General features: G+C 33.1%; 1 long non-coding RNA gene across 1 annotated transcript; it reads right to left on the bottom strand.

The window, feature by feature from the left end:
- Positions 1 to 405: 405 nt before the first annotated feature.
- On the bottom strand, positions 406 to 2,979 carry LOC121981195. Its single transcript, XR_006111754.1, has 2 exons — positions 2,392 to 2,979; positions 406 to 789 (listed from the first exon to the last, which is right to left on the bottom strand). It is a non-coding gene; the product is annotated as an uncharacterized LOC121981195 (long non-coding RNA).
- Positions 2,980 to 10,762: the final 7,783 nt, after the last annotated feature.

The following is a 10,762-nucleotide window of genomic DNA, read 5'->3' as shown; positions in this document are numbered from 1 at the left end:
GCTTATAAAAATCTTTCACTATATCTGTGTGAGTTAAGAGTCAGGGACCCGTCACTACAAGAAAAAAGCTAATAGACAACGCTTTAAAAGGGTTTTTAATGTGGCTAAAAAAACATTGTTAAAAGCACTATTGTTAAAAGTCTGCTCAAAGACAACACTTTAAAAACGTTGTCATTTATAGCAAAAACAATGCTTTAAAAGTGGTGTCATTTTTTACAAAGACAGCGCATAAAAAGTGTTGTCTTTTTTAAAGACAACGCATAAAAAATGTTGTCTTTTTTAAAGACAACGCATAAAAAATATTGTCTTTTTTAGCAAAAGACACAAGAGGTTTTAAACTATTGTCTTTTAATACTAAAGACAAATAAAAGATAAATGACAATGAATTTACTTTAATCAATAATATATTATTAAATGAACATCCAAGATAAATATATAAATTATCTTCCTTACACTTCTATAACAAACATAATTACTCGCATACAAATAAATTTTAATTAGGAGACACTCAAAACTACTCCTATCGACTATATCTTATTACATGAACTTAAAGGATCTTGATAGATACTACTTATCCTCTTGACTTGAATGTTCTTTATTCATTGGCTTTAACCATCTTCTCGCTTAAATCCCAAAGCCTTCTTATAGTTCTTTGTCGAAATACTTCCCAGTCGCACCGCTGAGGTTCGGATGCAATGCCACATAGCATGTAGTTGATGGTCTTGTAATCATCCATACCGAAGCTATTTAGCTAGAGTTTTTGAATACCTCCATTCATCTTCAAAATATCTGAAAAGACACTGCATGTGAAATTTCCACAATCTCAACATTTAATGAAAGACAACAAGAATAACATTATAACAACTTGTGTGCTTGAATTACAAGCTGATTGTAAAATCATGAGTTTAAGATTTGATATGAAACATTGATACTAGTTGAAATAATTTCATAATGTATGTTTCACTTTAAGTTTAAAGAATGAGGTAATTAACAACTAAAAATCTTATTAAGCAAAACTATAGACAATTAAGGGTCAGGTGTCAATCATCTTTTATGAAATAATGTATGTTCATTATAAGCTTAATAATGTATGACCATTGTAAGCTTAAAGAATTAATCACTCAACAACTAAGATTCTAATAAAGAAAAAGACAGACAACTATGATGTAAGATCAATCATCGTCATGAAATAATGCATGTACACTGTATTGGAGAAGTATGCCAATGAGTTCTAATCCTTAGACAAGATGTTTTTGGTAAATTGAGGTTCAATAAACAAATAAGAACAACTAAGTGAATGTACTTTAAATGAAACCTAACAATTAACTACGATCATGATGAATGAATGATATGAAACAAACCAAGTTGCAGTAAGATTATCTAATTAACAAACATAACCAACCTACAATTCAACATAAATGATATTGCAAGCAATTAAACTAAAACATTGCAAAATTGAATGAATCTAATGTAACAAACATTTCTTCAAACATTTAACATGCAGGAAACAAATGAGGCAAAATGCATTGCAAGGATTTCATCAGCAAGGTAAGTAGTAAAGCAATCGGATTTCATGTGGTAATATTTTGGCATATGATACTTCTCTGCATTTTGAATCAGTAGCTCCTTGTAAAAGACTCATAAAAGAGGCTCTCTATTCAAGAAATCATGACGCATCCTTGGATCATGCAAAATGATGATCCTTCAGGTAAGTTGTAAATTTAGTACAATGATAGAACGTTGGTTCATGGAATGAAATTCACTGGAAATAAAAAAACTATTCTAGGCAATGAAATGAAGGAAATTAGAATAAGTATACTTGTGATTGATAAAAGGGATAGTTTTGAGGAACTTATTGGTTCTCATTTGAAGGAGATGAAATACAAGGAAAATGAAGCAGTGTAGTTAGAAAGAAGTAAATAAATCATCGATATTAATCACGTTTAAATTTTAAGAGAAAATTGTATGAAAAGTAACATAATTCTGTGAAGCTCAAAATAAAAAGAAAGACAGCTAATCCTTATACAAGATGTTTTTGGTAAATTGAGGTTCAATAAACAAATAAGAACAACTAAGTGAATGCACTTTAAATGAAACCTAACAATTAACTATAATCATGATGAATGGATGATATGAAACAAACCAAGTTGCAGTAAGATTATCTAATTAACAAACATAACCAACCTACAATTCAACATAAATGATATTGCAAGCAATTAAACTAAAACATTGCAAAATTGAATGAATCTAATGTAACAAACATTTCTTCAAACACTTAACATGCAGAAAATAAATGAGCCAAAATGCATGCAATCAAAAGAGGAAATGACAACTCCATTACAATTCAAGACTTAAAAGTAAAGAACCAACAAGTCACACGAGGAATCGAACCAATGCTATCTGGATCTTGAAGGTTATTGTTGGAAGTTTCAGATGGAACTGATCTGAGGAGCTTGGACGGCTTGAACTGAGAGACGATTGTTGTCTGATTCTCAGAAGAAGAGCTACGGATGAGAGATGATCAGAGAGGGAATGCGAGTGTGATCCGGATTGAGTGGGTTGAGTTATGCTGGTGACGAAGAAGTTGTGTGGGATGGCCGGATGAAGCTTCTTCGGCAAGAGATCTGCCGACGAAGAGGTTTTCGATTGATGAAGTCGGCTGTAGCACTGCTCTTGATCGGGAGAAATCTGCAGCATGAAGAGATGATGTCTCCTGAATCCAGAAGCTAGATTTTAGGTTCAGTGGGAGAGGGATTCGGTAGAGTATCATTAGATGGAGAGGAGTTCGCCGGAGAGGGGTTCGCTGGAGAGGGGTTCACCAGAGAGGGCGTGAGCTGAGATGAGGAGACAAGTATGTAAGCGTGAGAGGGATTCGGGAGGAGAAGACTATGCATGAGTAGGGTTCGGTAAGAGAGATTCGGGAGAAAGGTGGGTGTCAAAGTGAAACTTAGGGTTTTTCTACTCCTTAGTTGTATCCAATGATTCAGATCATCCCAAATTTAGATGAGGGCTTAACAATAGATAACATTTTTTAAAAAACGTTGTCGTAGACACTAAAAAATTGCTAATAAATAATATTTTTCAAAAAATGTTATCTTTAACCCACAAAAATAACTAATATACAACAGTTTTTAAAAAAACGTTGTATATTAATAAGACAATAAAAGAATAGACAACGCTTTTCACTAAAAACGTTGTTAAAAAAAAGACAACGTTTTTTAAAAAAAAATGTTGTCTTTTAAGTGTTGTAAAATCCCAATTTTCTTGTAGTACGAAAACCTATGTGGCACTACAAAGGAATGATGATAATCAGCTCCAACACTATTTGTGGGATTTTGGAGCTTGTCGAAGAGTATTCAGGTCTTATCTTCGCAAATTGATCATAATTGATGTCACACATCTAAGAGGGAAGTATCCGAGTGTGTTGTTGATGACTACAATAATTGATGTTAATGACAATGTCCTCCTAGAAGCCTTTGGAATTGCTGAAGTTGAATGTGGGTCTACCTGAGAGTGGTTTTTGGATCATACAAAGAGATTCTTTGCTGTTAATGCACAATTAATGAGCATAGTATCAGATAGGCATCGCGGCATTATATCAGCAGTTAGGAAAGTCTACCCAACTGCCCATCATACTTTATGTTGCCACCACGTGTCTTGCAATATGGTAACAAATATTGACAGCAGGTCAGCTTTAGGCTTGTTTTGGGCAGCAACACATGCAAATACAACCCTCCAATATGATATCATAATGCAGTCCATGCTTGAAAAACATCCAGATGCTCATAAGTGGCTTTAGAACATTGATCTTAAAAGATGGGCTAATGCACACTTTAGTGGGAGAAGGTACACAATGTTAACCATTAATTATGTAGAGAGTTTAAATGTTTTATTCAAGCATACACATGAACTTCCCATAAACAAATTAATTGATAATACCAGAATAAAGGTAGCTCAATAATTTTTTAATCATAGGGAGGAAGTCTCTAAATGGTATGTTGCTTTAACATCTCATGCAAGCGAAGAAATGGATTCAAGGAGAGAGAAAGCGAGATGATATAAAGTCCACCCCTACTCTTAATCTGAAATGGAAGTAGAGGCATGAGGTGCTTCATTCATTGTTGGTTTGGAAAGAAATATTGTAACTGTGGAGAATTTAAAATTTCAGGACTACCTTGCTCACATGTAATTGCTGTCATCATTCATCGAAACATGGATAGACTCCCATATTGTGAGCATTTTTTTCATTCACAGAATTAAAATGCGACATACATGGATCGTATTTACCCATGTCGAAGTAGGAAATTTTGGCCTAGGGTCGTAAACAACATTATAGTTCTATGTCCCCATAGCCTTATGCAGTCGGGTAAGCGAAAGAAGGCACTGATAGAGTCGAAACATAATGAGAAGGTAAAAATCAAATGTATCCGGTGCAAACAACTGGGCCATAATCGAAGGACTTGTAGAATGTCGCCAGCCCCTAATTTTTGACTTACCTGTATATGTATACAGGAATATTATGTTAGATTTAAATATTTTATAAGCAGAAGGAGTGAATCCTTATATTTTGTATGCAGTGCATCCATCGTGTTGTAAGAAAAATAGTTGTGTAAAAAATGTTACTATTATATCATTGTTTGTAATATTCATTTTTTAATATAGTGATATCTATGATATGAGAAGTGTAAACCAATCCCAGGAATGCAGAATTAATATTTCACACCATATCTCCATTTTGTAAAATAAAAACTTGCTAGAAGTTGTGAATATTTAGAAATATAATAGGCTCAGTTCAACTGTGCATTTAAACTCAATAGGTCGGGGTTAGAAAGTTTAAAGTATTGTAAATTTATTTTCAACTCTAACTAAGTTATGACCTAAACAAAATGAGTGTTGTTGTGTTTGAAAAATATAATAGGACAACAGTTGTTGTTAATAGAATACAATTCAGGTGCACATATTCCGCGCCAACTGGCACAGAGCAAGTGCTTCATTTGTATTTGTTAAAACTAAGTTTTGACACCATATATTGCTTCTACAAGCTCAAACCTTCATAGGGAAGGTGATTTTAGAGAAATTCAAGTATCGTAGGACCATCAATGGGTTTTGATCAAAATCCATCGATGGACCTACACATCTCTAATTGCAGTCATTTAAAATCTTATGAGTTTCTAGTATTCCAAGGACTGCAACGGTGTTATCCATTACTGTAATATCCACAAACTAATGGTTAATTAAGAGGGTTCGTTCAATTGAATTAAGAATTTTTTAAATATAGATAGATTTAAATTAATTAAGTTAACATATAATTATGAATTAATCGATTATATATAATAGGAATAAGGAATATATATATATATATATATATATATATATATATATATATATATATATTATGTATGTAACGTGTAAGTAAAAATAAAATATAAGTAATATATTATGTATAATATAAAGTATATGATATAAAATGGGTATATAAGAAATTATGATATAAGAATTATAAACATTTAATGTAGTATGTAATATAATATACATATAAGAAACGTGTAGATAATAACTAAAATATTTAATATGAGAATTTTATTACTATATGTATATATGCATATATATATATATATATAGGAAAATTTGATCCATATAAATAATATAGGAAATATAAAATATATAGCATAAATAATGGAAATAAGAAATTTATAATATATGTATATATAGGAGATTTTAATTGAAGATATGAATTATCTTCATATATAAGAGATTTGATTCAATATTAAATTAATAACTAATATAAATGATATATTATATATATAAAATAAATGTAATGGATGTGTATTTTTTAGAAAATTGTAATATATATATATATATACAATGCGTGCGTGCGCAGGAGATCACTCTTTTTTTTAATTTTTTAATATTTTAAATTAAAAAAATCAATTAAAAAATTAATGTTTTCTTATATAAATTTCTAATGCATTAATATATCCTCTCAATATATTACAATACTCAATAAATACTTAAATTTATTTTATTTTATTTTTCTTTTTAAACCAAACACTATAACCTAATTAGGAATTATCTGAACCCTAGAGGTAAAATCTAAAAAAAAATAGCTAAAAAATTATAACACAATTGGATGCAAAATTAAAAAAATAAAAACACGCTTTTGATATCCTACGCGCCCGCGCAGTCGAGTATTTAATATGTTGAGGGAATATATTAATGCATTAGAAATTTATATAAGAAAATGTTAATATTTTAATTGATTTTTTAATTTAAAATATTAAAAAAATTTTAAAAAATGAGTGATCTCTTGGGCACGCGCACAGTCGCGCACAGGAGATCACTCCTATATATATATATAGAGAGAGAGAGAGAGAGAGGAGTAGGAGTGATCTCCTCTAATATGAATTAAATGTAAAATTAATGACTTAGTATTAATAAACTCTAATATGAATTAAAAATATTACCATGTATAGCTATATATATATATAGATATATATATATATATATATATATATATATATATATATATATATATATATATATATATATATATATATATATATATATATATATATATAGAATTATTAATGGAATTATATAACCATGATATAGATTTCTATTTAAACTTAGTATCAACATCTATAAGAATAATATATAGGACTTATCATTTAGGAAATATAACTAGTAAGTAAATAAAAGTATATGAATTTATATGCCTAATATGTGAATTAAATATTACTATGTATGTATGATAGATGGATATCTAATTAATATGGAAATAAAATGTTTTATATGACATTAAATACATAATAGGAATAATATAGTTGGAAACGTGTAAACTATAGTGTAGTAAATATATTTTATAAATATGTATATGTAATATGTAATATATAATATAAATTATATAAGAAACTTATGTATAATAAATTTTAATATGTGAATTAAATATTATTATGTATATATCATATAAATATGGATATATATCCAATATCAAATTGATGGCTTGGTATACATATAATAAGATTTATATGGTATAATTGAAAAAATTTAGACAAAATTAACACCTCCACTTTATATAAAAACCCTCACCTAGAATCCAACGTGGGATATTCACTGCCGCCGACCTTAAGAAGATTTCTCTCACCCTTTGTTTCTCCACCGGTACTAGAGCTCCAGCGGAAGACAAAGGTGGGAGAGTCGATAGCTACGAAAATTAAAGGCATGTTCCCTACTTTATTAATGCTTTAGTTGGTTTCTATAATTTGTGAATTTCGGGGAGCATGGTTGGTGTTCTTGGTTGTTTTGGGGAGCATGATACTCACGGTTTAGATTCTCTTCTTGTGCTCCAAATTATTGTATGGACGATAAGTTTTGGATTTATTTAGGGATGGTGTCCTTGCTCTACAATTTTGTGCATGTTCCTCACCCTTTCATTGTAGGAACAATTTCGTTTAAGATGTGAAATTGATGTTTAGGCATAGGGATCAATCCAGGTAATTACATCTCACAACCCACCTAATTTTAATATGATATAGGGATGAGTTGATTCCTGCATGTTTAATTTGGGGTTAGGAGAAAATTGGGTGTTTTGATTTACTATGCTTTATCATGTTATTAGAAAAACCTAGGCATGCGTAGCTTCAAATCCGTAGCTTTATTGTGATAATGATAAAATATATGTATGAGTAGTTTCAGATTCATTGCTTGATTATTCTGGTGGAAAAAAATATGTACGGATAGCTCAGGTTATAGACTTTGATGGGTTAGTTATGCTCCTTGGGAATGTATGTGTTATTCCCGGGTAGCTTCTAGAGCATGCAAACTGATCGTCGAGGCTAGTGTTCGACACTATCTCCGTAAACGATATTGCTCCGCTACGGTGCTTAACGGATTGTTGCAATTCGTTCCCAAGATACAACGACGACGAACGTCTCGGAATCGTAGCACTCCGACTTCCGAGACCAGCGAACCTTCTAGTAGACTTCTTGGTCTCTTGAATGCGCAAGATGAGATGAATGCTTGAGGAAGAGAAGAGAGGATTGAGTGAATATTCCATCATCTGGAGGGTTCTATTTATACTGAAAGAAGAGGTTGAGTGTCTCCTCGCGACGATGCAAAGTGTAAAGTGCGCCTACAAAGCGCCCATTGCGCACGTGCGCACGTGGCGGGCTCACAGGTGCGAGCACCTGCTCGCCCTGGGCTAAGGGAGCACTTGTCCTTTTATTTTTGTGTTAACTCCATTAACACATCTTCATTAATAAGTAGAGAACACACATCGAGAATTTCCGATATGGGACTATTCTCCCATGCACTTTATTAATGAATAATAAATGTTATTTTGGGCCGATTTTAAACATTAATTTCTCATTCACCCTTAATCGGTTTTGAGCAAATTAATAGTCTAAATCTATCTACGTGAATCGTAGATTTCAATTTTGAAGTCAATTACGACTTTCAACAATTGATGGCTTCCTTCCTCAAAATCGTTTTGGTCTATTTAAGGCCCCAATATCCAACAATCCCCCACATGAATGGAAATTAATGCAATGCGTGTATGCATGCTGACACTTTACAAGATGTCCAATCGATAAGTCACTGCATCGGGAGAGGTAGCTTGTGGCTTTGAACCTTCCGTAGTGAAATGCTATCGAGTATACTAGGCTGCGCAGTGAACGTGATGTCTTGAACTGCTCAGCTGTTGGTGTATACTTAGACAATAACACCCACACAGAGATCTATCTCACCTACTTTAGGTTCTCATGGTTGGTTCCGTTTCGGCCATGGATACCATCTTGGATTCATGAGTGTTTCATTGAAGCGGCCTGTCTTCACACTCACATAGGTGACACTTCTATCAAGAGTATCCTACCATACTCCACCTTATCAGGTATAGAAGTCACTAAAAGCATAAGCTTAACCTCACTGCATGAGGTAGGACAACACAAATTCATCCTAGGATTGGGATAGAGATAAACTATCTAATGTGCTAGACCACAACTTCTATAACTTCGTTGTCCCATTGAACCAAGATTTTGGGATCTCCAGTCAACAAGGTTGGGTTACCGCTACAGTCGTTTTCAGTTGTAGATTTTTAATCCCATTCATCTTGATGAGCAGTATACTTGATCTCGACTCAACCCCTTCGTTAGAGGATCTGTCAAATTATCTTTGGACTTAACATAGTCGATTGCAATCACTCCATTCGAGATCAACTGCCTAATGGTATTATGTCTACGACGTATATGTCGTGACTTCCCATTATACATATTACTCTGTGCCCTTCCAATCGCCGATTGACTATCACAGTGGATTAGTACGGCAGGCACAGGTTTCATCCAGCTCGGAATATCTTCCAAGAAATTCCGCAGCCATTCAGCTTCCTCAGCTGCTTTGTCTAGTGCTATAAACTCGGATTCCATAGTTGACCGAGCAATGCAAGTCTGCTTAGTGGATTTCCAAGATACTGCTCCCCCACCGATCGTGAATACATATCCACTAGTGGATTTGGAGTCTTTTGTATCTGATATCCAATTAGCATCACAATATCCTTCCAACACAGCGGGATATTTTCCATAATATAATCCATAGTTCATAGTATATTTCAAATATCTGAGAACTCGCATCAATGCTTTCCAATGGGTGTCATTTGGATTACTCGTAAAACGACTTAGTTTGTTGATCGTACAGGCAATATCTGGACGTGTGCAGTTTGTGAGATACATCAAACTGCCTATTATCCGAGAATATTCCAACTGCGATATGGTCTCACCATGGTTTTTCGCTAAGTGTTGACTTAGATCCATAGGTATTTTCACTATAGAGAGATCGCACGCATTGAATTTTTTCAATACAGATTCTACATAATGGGATTGTGTTAAAACTATCCCTTCTGATGTCCTGAGAATTTTAATTCCCAATATAACATCTGCTTGACCCATATCTTTCATATCAAAATTTCTGGTCAACATTTTCTTTGTAGTCATGATTACATCATGATTACTGCCCATTATTAGCATGTCGTCTACGTATAGACAGACAATTGCATAGCCTTCAGGTGTATTTTTGACATAAATGCATTTGTCACATTCATTTATTCTGAATTCGTTTGATAGCATTACCTTGTCAAATTTTTCGTGCCATTGTTTAGGCGCTTGCTTAAGTCCGTACAACGACTTAACAAGTCGACACACCTTTTTCTCATTTCCAGGAGCCATGAACCCTTCGGGTTGGTCCATATAAATTTCTTCTTCTAACTCACCATTTAAGAACGCAGTCTTAACATCCATTTGATGTATTTCAAGGTCATACAGTGCTGCAATGGCTATTAGCACTCGTATGGACGTAATCCTTGTCACCGATGAGTATGTATCGAAGTAATTAAGGCCTTCCTCTTGCTTGTACCCCTTGGCTACAAGTCTGACCTTATACTTGTCAATTGATCCATCAGCTTTATACTTACGTTTTAGTATCCACTTACAACCTAATGGTTTATTACCAGAAGGAAGGTCTACTAATTCCCAAGTATGATTATTCATGATAGACTCAATTTCACTATTGACAGTTTCTTTCCACATTGGAGCATCGGGTCTAGAGAGAGCTTCACTTAATGTTCTTGGTTCCATTTCTGACATGAAAGTCATGAAATATGGCCCGAACGATTTCTCAACTCTAGCCCGTTTGCTACGACGTGGCTCTTCACTTTGATCGTCAATAGTCCTTTTATAACAGCTAAGTTCGGTAACGTAATTTTTGTTTGAACTTC

This window comes from Zingiber officinale, chromosome 5A (genome assembly GCF_018446385.1).
Source record: "Zingiber officinale cultivar Zhangliang chromosome 5A, Zo_v1.1, whole genome shotgun sequence".
NCBI classification, from domain to species: Eukaryota; Viridiplantae; Streptophyta; class Magnoliopsida; order Zingiberales; family Zingiberaceae; genus Zingiber; species Zingiber officinale.
Note: the sequence above shows the minus strand (reverse complement) of the source record. Positions and strands in the feature narration are given on the sequence as shown.